The sequence below is a fragment of the Canis lupus genome, chromosome 7 (assembly GCF_048164855.1).
Source record: "Canis lupus baileyi chromosome 7, mCanLup2.hap1, whole genome shotgun sequence".
NCBI lineage: Eukaryota > Metazoa > Chordata > Mammalia > Carnivora > Canidae > Canis > Canis lupus.
In genome coordinates this window covers 5,043,190-5,052,368 of record NC_132844.1, presented here as the reverse complement: position 1 = coordinate 5,052,368, position 9,179 = coordinate 5,043,190, and positions in this window count along the sequence as shown.

Here is a 9,179-nt window from a genome sequence, read left to right as displayed (position 1 = left end):
CGTAAACATCCTTTATTTCATTCACTTATTTGGCTAACTAGAACAAAGTTACAAGCCTGATCATTTTTGCCATGTTAGGTACATATCTTTTTTTTTTTTTTTTTTTTAAGATTTTACTTATTTATTCATGAGAGACACAGGCAGAGGGAGAAGCAGGCTCCCTGCAGGGACCCTGATGCGGGATCCCGGGACTCCAGGATCACACCCTGGCCTGAACGCAGGCGCTAAAGCGCTGAGCCACCCAGGGATCCCCAAGATATATATCTTATGATCACTTATTTGGCAAAAGTTCAGTTCTTCAGCCTCTTGTGTCTACAATAATCTGAAAATCAGAATCTTATAAAATGTATATTCAGATCTCAGGAAAGGCGTTTTAGAGAATATTTTCTGAGAAGTGACTGAAAAAAGGGTGGATCTTAGAAAACTATAATATGATATAGTATTATACCTCCAACACCAGATTCTTTTACAGCAACAGGTAAGTGATCGAGTGGATTCAGACATATATGTCGCAAATGTAGTATTACACTGTGAAGGGGTAAAGGACCTTACTTTGATTGTCCTGGCCAGATAACTGTCACCAATTCCTGACTCCCCACCTTCAAATTTGATGTTTTCATCCCCCCTTTTAGTCCTGTTAAAATGGAAACTGTTCTTTTGGAATCCATCCCTTATACCTTGAGAGACTGTAACAGCTGTCTGCGAGGATTAGCTAGGACTCCAGAAAATAGGTGAGATTTGTAATTAACCATTTTATTTGGAGAATCTTCAAATATACAAGCAATATAGTACATTGAGTCTTCATATCCTACCTTAAATAGTCCTGAATTCTGCTCTGGTTCATCCATCACATCTTTTTAAGTGAGATTTAAAGTTGAAATATGCAAATCTTAACCACAGTTCTAGAAAAGGGATACACTTTTTAGCTCTCAGCCTTATCAAGACAAAAGGTTCATTTAACCCTAATTAGGCAACTCCCGCAATTTACTCCCACTCTCAAGTTAACTATTTATCCGATTGTTTTTTCACTATAGCCTAAAGCCCCATAGGGGATGCTGGTCTCAGATGTTACATTAATTGAATCCAGGTATACATAAAGTGCTTTTCACTTGATAAAAAGTTTTCAGAGGTTGAACCATGTATTTTTGCCAAGTAGGATCCATTGTGTATGAATGTACTATAATTTTATACGTTCTGTTAAACATACTGGTTTCCAGTTTTTGGAAAACGTGAATAAAGCTGCTATGAACAGTGCATACAGGTGTTTTTGTGGCTTCTGGATGTGTAGTGCAATCTTAATCTATTTCTCTGAGTACTGAATATGCTCTTATATCTTTACCCACCATTATATTCTTTGAAAGTGTTCTGTACGTTTAAGTTAGGTTGGCTCTTTATTTTGGATACAAGTTCCTTGTCTAGTGTTTTGCAAATGTTCTAGTCTGATTTGCCTCTTCATTTTCCTGATAGCAACTTGATGAGTAGAAGTTCTTAATCTCAAGTCTTGATTTATCAACTTTCTAAATGGATCTTTTTCTGTCAATAAATCTACCTAGCCTCACATTGTGGTGAAGCTTCTTAATTTTGGGCTTTTCCATCCATCATCTGTCTCAGATTTCTGTGTGGTGTGAGGTATGAACTGGTTTTTTTTACCCATGTGAACGTGCAGTTACTCTGGCACCGTTTGTGCTTTTACCATTGAATTACTTTGGACACCTTTTATCTTATTTGACTAGTTCTTGACTGTGCTTGGGCTATTCCACGGTTACCTGTATTTCTGTGTAAATATCACCCAAGGTGTGGGGCTTAAACCCAACACCCCAAGATAAATAAGTCTCATCTTCTACCAGCCGAGCCAGCCAGGCGCCGTTCAATTTCTATTTTTAAGGAGCCTGGGGCGCCTACAGTGGCACAGTTGATTGAGCATCTGACTCTTGGTTTTGGCTCTGGTTGTGATCTTGGAGCAGCGGGATCAAGATCAAGCCTGTGTCAGGCTTGTTAAGTGTGGTATCTGGGTTTCTGTCTCTGCCCCTCCTCCCCTGAAATAAATCTCTTTTAAAGTATAGATAAAGTGGCATAATAAGCCTGATTGGATTATTAGGGTTGGATAGGGTCCACTTAAAATTTAACTTTTCTCGGGTTTTGTGTGATCTGTAGGACTTTGATGAATTCAAATATTTTAGGTTCCTTGATGCTAATGCCATTTGAATTTTCTTTCCAGTTGCTAATTTATAGGTAATTTAAATTCTTTTTATAGCACCTTGCTAAATTCTTAATGCAGTGGTCGGGACCTCTAATACCTATAGCATATAGGAAATAAGGCAGATGGCGGCTTAGGTGAAGAAAAGACCACTAGTGAGCAAAATTCAGAGAGGTACTGGGGTGCAAGTGGGCATCTGAGAATACATCTTTTCATTTTGCTCACTAGGGTTTTGCTTGCCTGAGTTTGTAATGTTCCTCTATTAAAGTCCTCTACATAGTCTCATATTTATAGTTTGCTCATTTTCTCAGGAATGGATGATGAATTTTATCGGACCTCCCCCTCCCCCTTTTGGCATCCCTGAAATGGTCCTACGGTTTGTCTTTATCTGTTAAGATAGTATTGCTGTCCTCGGGGGAGTTTAGTAATGGAACTTTGAAGCAGGCTCCCAAACACTTGGGGCAGAAATGTCTTGTTTAAAGTAACTGCCCAAGGTTTTACTTTTTTTTTTTTTTAAGTAGGCTCCACACCCACGTAGGGCTTTAGCTCAACCAGGAGATCAAGAGTCACATGCTCTATTGACTGAGCCAGCGAAGCACCCCCTCTGACTCATTTTCTTAATCACTGTGTGGTTGTGGCCTCAACCTTTTTCCTTATCACACTCCCCATACAACTTGGGAATTCAGTTATTTCACCTTTATTTACAACTCAATTCCCCAACCCTCATAGCACATTTGCCTTTTTAGCCTTCATCTTTACAATTTTTAGCAGTAAAGGGTTGAGGTGAACCCTGGAAGTTAGAGAAGTCTTCACTAACCCCTTGATGTCCTTGACCCTGGTTTTCTGGCATCTCCTACTCAACTATTTGCCTAGCCCTTATCATTTTGCAGGGATTCAAATCCCTGCAAAATGAGGTTGAAGTAATGAAATCTTAACACTCGTGAGGCTTTCTGGAAATAAAGACTAATTCAATTATGGTAACCCGAAAAGTAGTTCTAGAGAGAATTGTCTGGCAATCCTTATTTTTAAGATTTTGTTTGACAGCAAGAGTGCGAGTGTGCTGCACATACCAGTGAGCAGAGGGAGGAGCAGAGTCCGCTGAGCAGGGAGCCTGATTTCTCCGGCCTCAGTCCCAGGACTCTGGGATCGTGACCTGAGCCGAAGGCAGACACTTCATGCCTGAGATAACCAGGCACCCCTCACAATCCATTATCAGTCTTGAAAAAAATTTCCAAAATGTATGTAATCTTTTTAAAAATATGCATATAGTCCTATACAAAATTCAATGTAGAAACAACCTGGGTGTCAAAAGTTAGAGTGCTGGTTAGTTTATTTGGTCAATAAACAACAACAGTAAATTTTTCAGGGGTGCCTAGGTGGCTCAGAAAGCATCTGTCTCTTGGGTTCAGCCCAGGTGGTGAGATGGGGGGGGGGGCGGCATTGCTCAGCATGGAGTGGGCTTGGGAGCCTCTCCTGCCCTCCCACCCACTTGTTCTCTAAACCTTTCTGTTCACTGTACAGGTAAAACTGAGCGTTCAGCCAAAAATTCATCAGAGTATGAATTATAAGCTGGCCAAAGTGTTAGATGCTGAGAGTGCATAAATGAATCATAATCATTCCCCCTAACTCTTCAGGGGTCTCCTCACAGAGGAAGTAAGTGCATAAATTGCGTGATAGAGGCAGGTGCAAAAGCACAGAGGAGCACCTGCCTCCTTCCTGAGGCTGGGAAAAGTTTAGTACAAGTCCTCTTGTTCCCGGTTGTGGAAATCCCTAAAAAGCAAGGACATAGCATTTCTCAGATCTTTTCTCAGAGAGAGAATGGTGAATTGCTCTAGAGATTGCAAGAATATATGTGGAGGAGCCGAATGAACAGAGGAGGGCAAGTGCTTACGCTGGGTGGAGGATGCTGTGCTGTTAAATCTAGATTCCTGCTCCTCCATCCCTGTTTCCCGGGACCGACGCATGTATTCCCTCCCCCAGAGTATTGCTGACAGCCCACATCTGAGCCCCTCTCGAGACCTTATTTCCATCCAAAGACTTGACGCTAATGAGGAAAATACTTGAAGAAACAAGGTGGGTGGGGGAAGTTTAAGATTTCAAAATGGATTGCAGGACATTAGGCTGGATGTCTGGAGACCAGTTGTCCTCTGCAGGAAGAAGCAAATGTGGGGGCGCCTGGTGGGGCTCAGCGGTTGAGCATCTGCCTTAGGCTCAGGGCGTGACCTCGGGGTCCCGGGCTTGAGGGAGCCTGCCTCTCTCTGGGTCTCATTAATAAATCTGTAAGTAGCAAGAAGTGTGACCACTAATGTGAAGTCACAGCAACTGAAAATGATAAGAGACCTGGAGTTTTCTGGCATGGTCCTACTGACCAGGAGAAGGAAGAGTATTGAGCTAAAAGAATAGGTTTGCTTTTGGGTATGTTGAGTTTAATGAGCCAAGAGGTGGATAAGAGAACCCAAAATGTGCTATGCTGGGATTGTGAGACTACGGGCACTTCCATAAAGAATGTCTAACTTATTCTCCAAATTTATAAAATATAGATTTTGAAAGAATCGTGTAACAGGCAAAACAAACCTGTGCGCCTGGATGGGCCTGGTTAGAGAACACGCTGAAATCCATGGATTTCAAAACAGATGTATATTGGCGTGGTGTTTGAGTAGCTAATGTGAATATCTAACAGCAAAAAAAGCGATCCTGCTGATGCCCACCAATTTCCGTGAGCCTCCTACCAAAATCTGCCCTGTGCAGGTGCAGCGCTGGGAAGGCCTGGAGTATGTACACTGCGTCTCGGCCCCGACGCAGGGATGCGATGGAGGCCAAGGTTCAGAGACTGAGGCCAAATAACAATAAACATGGATTTTCAAATAAGATACTTTTTTTAAGTTCAATTTGCCAACATGTAACACCCAGTGCTCATCCCATCAAGTAAAACATGGTATCAAAATACACAAACATGGTATCAAAATACACATAATCCGACACTTCCTGGAAGAACAAAAAGTTCTTACAGCCAAAAAGTAGATCATCTCCTTTGAAATCCTCCTCCTCGCTGTTCCTGCCCGGGAGCCCGGGCTCCTCCATGCTCCTGCAGGCTCCTCGGGGCTCCTCCAGGCGGCTGAACGTCCAGCAGTTGCCTCACGACCTTTCCTTCCACCTGCCGCTTGGTCAAGGGTCCAGCTTCACCAGCGGAGCCAGTCGGGTGTCGGTTATGGTTGTTGGTTCTCCCTGGGAAGGCTGCATTGGGGCGCCCGGGGGGCTCAGCCAGTGAGGCGACCAACTTGATTTCTACCCGAGTCATCTGGGGGCCGTGAGATCGTGCCCCGACCCCGACCGGTGCTGCACAGTTGGCCTGAACCTCTGCTCCTCCCCCCTTCTGCACACACTCCGCTCTGGCTCAGGCCGTGATCCGGGGTCACGCCCTGGGTCAAAAGCGGACACCCAACCGCTGAGCCCCCCAGGACCCCCTCTTGGTGGTATTTCTAAATCTAAATTTATTTCTAAATAAATTTAGCAGTGTGGTAAAGCCTGAGGGTGCTGCTGTGCTGTCCGGCCTCATCCTTTCCCCTCGGCTGCCCTGGGGCGACTGGACAGTTGTCACTCAGTCCAGAGCTCAGGTCAGCGTCCCCACCCGTGGCTCCCCCTGAAATCCGCCCACAAATCCTTCCCGAGGTTGGGACTTAGGAAGAGGGAAAGGAAAAGAGAAGACCCCCTGCTCGGAATCTTCTAATACTTCCCCATTTCACTCCATTTAAAGTGGAAGTCATTACGATGGTTTACAGGACTTTAGAAGATCTAGGTGTCCCCTTCCCCTCTCTGTTTTGAGTTTCTTAAATGCTTCTTCTTTCTTGGGGGAGGGGCAGAGGGAGAAGGTCCAGCAGACTCCACTGCACGGGGAGCTGGACACGGGGCTGGATCTCATGGTCCTGAGATCAGACGGGAGCCGACCAGGAGTCAGGCGCTCAGTCCCCTGCACCACGCAGGTGCCCAACCCCCTACTTCCTCCTCCCTGGCCTCATTTGCCTTCCCCTTGCTCACCTCCGTCCAGGAACACCAACTCTGCTTTTTCTGGAACATACCAGGCACGATTCTGTCTGAGAACCTTGGCGCCCACTCTGCCTGCAATGCTCTTCCTATAGATGCCTACACAGGCCACTCCCTCACCAGCCAAAGCCATTGTTTAAATATCTCAATAACGGGCGCCTGCGGGGCTCAGTCAGTTGAGCGTCTGCCTTCAGCTCCGGTCATGGTCCCGGGGGCCTGGGATCGAGCCCGCGTCGGGCTGCCTGCTCGGCGGGCAGGCTGCTTCTCCCTCTCCCTCTGCCGCCCCTGCCCCCTTGGGCTTACTCTCTCTGCCAAATAAATAATTTAAAAAAATAAATATCTCCATAACACCAATCAGGAACCAATGTATTTTTTTATTTCATTTTTGTTTTAAGTAATCTCTTATCCCTTGTGCTCAAATATGATCCCAAGGTCAAGAGTTGAATGCTCTACTGACTGAGCCAGGTGTCCCTGAACATCCTATTTTATTTTTAATATGAGGCTTTTTTTTTTTTTTTTTTTTTTTTTAAGGATTTTATCTATTTTGAGAGAGCAGGCGAGCCAGGGGGAGGAGCAGAGGGGGAGCTAAGGGGCGCCTGGTTGGCTCGGTTGATCGGGTGTCTGCCATTGGCTCAGGTCGTTTTCCCGGGTCCTGAGATCAAGGCCCGAGTCAGGCTCCCTGCTCAGCAGGGGAACCTGCTTCTCCCTCTCCAACCCCCTCCTGCTCTCTCCCTATTTCTGTCACCATCTCTCTTGCTCTCAACATATTAAAAAAAAAAAAGATTTTATTTTTAAAATATACTCAACATGGGCCTCAAACTTAGAACCCAAAGAATCTGGAGTCTCAGGGCACCTTGGGTGGCTCAGTTGGTTAAGCATCTGACTCTTGGTTCTGGCCCAGGCCATGATCTTGGGGTCGCAGGATAGAGCCCCGTGTCAGGCCCGCTGCTCAGCAGGGACCCTGCTTCTCCCTCTGCCTGCGGCTCCCCCAGCTTGTGGGCTCACACTCTCTCTTTCTCTGTCAAATAAGTAAATAAAATCTTAAAAAAAAAAAAAAAAAGTCACATGCTCTACCCTCGGAGCCAGCCAGGCACCTCTGTTCTTAATCTTTATTCATTTCTTTATCATGTTTATTGTCCAGCTGCTTCCACTAGAATGTAAGCTTTGAGGGCAGAGATAAGACTGCTTTATTTGGGATCCCCGGGTGGCTCAGTGGTTTAGTGCCTGCCTTTGGCCCAGGGCGTGATCCTGGAGTCCCGGGATCGAGTCCCACATCGGCCTTCCTACAAGGAGCCTGCTTCTCTCTGCCTGTGTCTCTGCCTCTCTCTCTCTCTGTGTACACACTCTCATGAATAAATAAATAAGATCTTTAAAATTAAAAAAAAAATACTGCTTTATTTATTTCCCAAGTGTGGAGGCCAGCTTCCAAGGTGGCCTGACCATCCCCACGTTGCTGGAGCTGACTTAGGTGACTTAGGTAGCCAACGGGACCCTAGGCAAGTTCTCAAGTGGGACTTCCAAAGCAAGGTTTTGAGTGGCATCTTGGAAAGAAATCCTCTAGCCCCGTAAAGCCGTTGGATGATTGCAGTCGGGCCAACATCTTTTCTGCAACCTCATGACACCCTAACCCAGAACCAGTTAAGGTGCTGCCAAATTTCAAGTTTATTGAAACTGTGAGACAAAGTTTACTGTTTTAAGCTGCTAAATGTTGGGTTGATTAGTTACCTTGTAAAAGACAGCTAATGTACCAAGGATCCAGAACCATATGCCTGGCATATCGTAGCCATTTATTTATTTATTTATTTTAGGTTTTATTTATTTATTAATGAGAGAGAGAAGCAGAGACACAGGCAGAGGGAGAAGCAGGCTCCATGCAGGGAACCCCACAAGGGACTCGATCCTGGGACCCCAGGATCACTCCCTGGGCCGAAGGCAGATGCTCAATCCCTGAGCCACTGAGGGTCCCACATAGTAGCCATATAACAAGTATTAGAGGAAGGAACAAAACTGCCAAAAGTAACCTGACTTTCGTCAATAGTAGGATTATTGTCACTTAACAGAGAGCAATGCAATTTTACAGTTAATTTAAAAGTCTGAAGTGTTGGAGAGAATGTGTATGCACTGCTAGTGGGTACAAACACTTTTAAAAAGTCTGTCAGTTACTTAAAAAGTTAGGAATCCACCTACCCTATGAATCAGCTGTTCCATTCCTCTGTATTTCAACAAGAAAGCTCATAGGTTCATAGAAAGACTTTACACAGGGGGCCCGGCTGGCTCAGTCCATGCGACTCTTGACCTAGGGGGTCGTGAATTCAAGCCCCATGTAGAGTTTACTTTAAAAAAATAAAACGGGGGCTGCCTGGGTGGCTCAGCGGTTGGTGCTCAAGGCGTGACCCCAGGGTCCTGGGATCGAGTCCCGCATTGGGCTCCCCACATGGAGCCTAGTTCTCCCTCTGCCTGTGTCTCTGCCTCTGTTTCTGGGTCTCTTGTGAATAAATAAATAAAATACTAGAAAGAAAAAGAAGGAGAAAGAAAGAAAGAAAAGAAAGAAAGAAAAGGAAGGAAGGAAGGAAGGAAGGAAGGAAGGAAGGAAGGAAGGAAGGAGAAGAAAGAAAGAAAGAAAGAAAGAAGAAAGAAAGAAAGAAAGAAAGAAAGAAAGAAAGAAAGAAAGAAAGAAAGAAAGAAAGAAAAAGAAAGAAAGAAAGAAAGAAAGAAAGAAAGAGAAAGAAAGAAAGAAAGAAAGAAAGAAAGAAAGAAAGAAAGAAAGAAAGAAAGAAAGAAAGAAAGAAAAAGAAAATACTCATACGTGAATGTTGTAACAGCCTAATAGTCAAAAATCTGGAAACAACCCAATGTAAAGCAACAGGTAAATGAATAAATAAATTGTGGCCTATTCATACAACGGGATACTACTGAGCAATAACATGGAATTGCTGATTTG